Source organism: Chanodichthys erythropterus, chromosome 10, assembly GCF_024489055.1.
Source record: "Chanodichthys erythropterus isolate Z2021 chromosome 10, ASM2448905v1, whole genome shotgun sequence".
Classification (NCBI taxonomy): Eukaryota; Metazoa; Chordata; class Actinopteri; order Cypriniformes; family Xenocyprididae; genus Chanodichthys; species Chanodichthys erythropterus.
In genome coordinates this window covers 55,879,851-55,883,705 of record NC_090230.1, presented here as the reverse complement: position 1 = coordinate 55,883,705, position 3,855 = coordinate 55,879,851, and positions in this window count along the sequence as shown.

The following is a 3,855-nucleotide window of genomic DNA, read 5'->3' as shown; positions in this document are numbered from 1 at the left end:
TTAGCTCACCATATTGTGTCTTTGTTATATTACATTCATATGTAAAGTATGCAAGTTTATTTTGTCCATTAGATCGAAAGATCTGAAAAAGACCATACATTTATCTGCCCATAGACCCTCCCCTCATAGAAATCAAGACAGAATTGGTTGAAAGTGGACAAAGAGATGGATTAAAATACCAGGTGTAAACAGGTATGTGTCTCCCTCGTCTACTTGTAATCCAATCAACCAAAACGCATCTTAAAACCAGATGTAAACAGGGCCTAAAACGCATTCCCAATGCTACATGAGAGAAGAAAACACAATGCACTAAAAAATTGCTGAAAAGCGTGTAAAAGTGTTGAAAAACAGATGTTACTGGAAACGTTGCTCTAGCTTGTTTTGAAAACAGCTGAATTACCTTCACGGCGACATACAGTAAGGAGTGTCATAAAACATTAGTGTCTCGTTTACAAACTTACTGGTAACTTAATAGCATAACTTAATAGGACAATAACTATAATGATAACAGTAAAGATGTAATTTTAAAATCTTTCTAAGTTTAAAAGCAGATTCCACACCACAACTATGATAACGCACATCCGAATGAACAATATAGTTGTTATCACTTTCAGAATGATTTTCTCCAGCTGATGAATGATAAACTCATTGACAGTCAGAATACTACCGATTTATAGAGCTCAAGAATTTAAAGTGGCAGACGAAAAAACTGCAGTATATATGAATATATGCTGCATGGAGATAGAACAGGTATAGTTTAGTTCAATTACGGTTATAACTTATATTGTCTTCTTCCACTATTAGTACAAGCCTGTTGAACCGGACCCCATCCGAATGATGGCCAAAGCTTTACAGATGAGTTTTATGATGTTTATTGTACTTCACACAAAAGATGAAGTGTCCGTTTTCACTCTAGAAAATCACTGTAAGAGCTGAATGAAACCCTGAATGAAAATATTATCCATAAACTCTCTCTCTCTCTCCCTTGCATTATCATCAACATACATAGCGAATTACACAGAAACACTCGTTACAACTAACAGTAAACAAATATATGAAGACTTTATGCCTATTCGGGTGGTGCTTAATAAACTAGTAAACTTTATATCCGTAAATCAACTCCGATGAACTGTAATAAAGTGCTCTCACATTCATTACTGCCGTATCCAGAGACTCTAAGCTGGATCATGAACAGTTTACTCATCTATCCTTGAGTAACAAATTTTTAGTTTTGCATTTGTTTTGTATTGTCCCTTTGTATTGACATTCATTCACAAAGAAGTCCATTGTGAAATGATTCACGCAGACATAAACAAATTTCAGTAGAGTTGAGGGAGCATTTTCTACGCAAACAAAATTAATTCACCTCATGTTCAGCAGCTCATATTTAGGGAGTAAATGGAGAGAGCTATGTGGATTAATCCATCCAGCTACAGAACACCTAAAACTCTTGGGAGACATTCTTGTCAGTGCAGCAATGGTGGACTGTGTACAACTCACTGTGAACTCGCTCAGGGCGGTTCTGTGTTAAAGCAGCAGTGTCTGTCAACATTCGTGGGTGGAACGTGTGACTAATGTGACGTCACATTGCTAGGGATCTGGAAACGACTTGTTCTAAGACACTGCTTATGATTTATGGGGATTAAAAAAAAAAGGAGTGGTTGGATTTTTATCATTATAGGGTGGTTGTGTACACACACTGCCAACACACATTTATGTCCAAACACCATGCACAAGTGAATTTTGCATAATATGTCCCCTTTAATACTCTTCAGAATGCTTCCTTTGTTTTCCACAGAGGAAAGAAAGTCATACAAGCAACATGAGGTTTAGTAAATGATGGATCCCTTTAATCATAGTTCCATTATTGATTACATATTGAATAAACAGGTTGTGCTGCTACTGTAGTTTATAATCAGGTTCTGTCCTGATTTTGAGGCCTAACTTTAGATAAGTTGTTTCTAGACATTTTCACATCAGTTGTTGGATGTTTTGTGGCATATTAACATCTTGTTTCCTTCATTGCGATTTCCCTTATGACAGTGCCTGGCAGACATTATCTGGGGCATCCATGTTTGTTCAATTATAACACCAGCATTTTCTTCTCTTTTAGGGTTCTAACCCGCTTTTGCTAATCGCATTTTGCTGCCTCAGGCTATTGAAAAACTGTAACGTTTAGGATCAGAAAAATGTGCTTAATTATTTGTCTTCCTCTGTGGTATTCACAAGTAAAAGTATATCAGCTCCCTGTCTTGCAGCATGTTAGTATGGCCTACTTAGAACCACATACACTGATCTAATCTTAGATGGCTTAAAATCCAACAGACAATTTTGTTTTTCAAGAGTTCACTGGATTATGCAGGATAATAAAGTTTTCAAAATGGATATGTAGATTCTACATTGGACATTTCAAATGTTTATGTAATGATTTAACACTGGGAAAATATTTCATTCAAAATAAAACTTCCGTTTGTGTTTGAGAAGTGCAGAACAAATTATGTAGTTTAATACTAAAGATGTTTTTCAAAAGTATTAGTTGTTGAAATAGATTTTATAGTATAGATGCATATTATAGTCTTGCAAATACCACTAATAAGACAGCAAGGCATGTTAGTGATGGTTTGCTATTGATATAATTTGATCTAGCATTAAATTACTGAGTCATTACCCCCAAATTTTGATTGCATTTGTCCTCCTTCATCCTCTGTCCTCCATTCTGACTGAAGATGACATGTCCACTTCAAGAGCGATAACTTCAGAGGGAACGTCCCATTCATGTTGATCCCAGGGTGAGCTCTTTCTATGATTAACTAAACTACGATGAGGTGCACGTCCTCAACTGCATCACTGACACATAGATTTATCAAACGGCAGTTAGACCAACAGCAAACTCATAAAAAAGAAATATGGCTAAAAAAAAGGTAATGAAAGAGTATTGTGTTCCTGCTTTTAATAAACCTGAGCATATTACAGTTTGATAGCTTATCATTTTATTTACTTCAGCTCCATGTTGACCACTTCAGTTCCAAACAAATATCCTAAACTATATGAACCACCACAGGATGAAAAATCACTACAATAAACTATATTAAAGCCTTTTAAGGTGCTTAGTCTTTTTAAAAAAAAAAAAAACAACAGAAGGCACATAAACAATGAAGATCACAGTTATAGTGACAGTGAACAGATACATTTGCACTATACAACTAATAAAACTGTAATACACCCTTACACGATTATGTGAAAAAAATTTCTGTCATAATTAGCCACATCAATCACTATATTTTGTTGGTGGTTCGGTTTTGTATTTCTAATGCATCATGCTAGGTAGCCCTGCCCACAACGAAAAATCAATTTCACTCCTCATGTATATTATGTTGTCTTCACATTCTATCAGAATTATCGTAAATATGATTTTTCCTAGTTAAGAATTAGACATGAATGCCATCTCAAGAGAAACATAGAGATAATTTTGAGGTTCCCGAGTTGGGCAGGCCATAAACTTTAAACATGGCGGAGAGGAGAACAATTGCTGCTTTGACTGCTATTATTTTTTAGTTTTTTTCACAACAGCTACATTTGTCTTCTCATTAAAATAGTGCATATTTACATATATGAATAACCATTGGAAGCATATTGTATGTTTTACACACAGCGAAAATAGGATGTATTTAACCAACATTTATATATCATTTTATTTTTAAGTCGTAAAAATACACTGCTAATCTTATATTTTTATAAAAGTATATATAGGTTTGTATTACTACTAATATAAAAAAGAAAAAACATGTTATGAGGAATGTTAAAGGTGCCATAGAACTTAAAATTGAATTTACTTTGGCATAGTTGAATAATAAG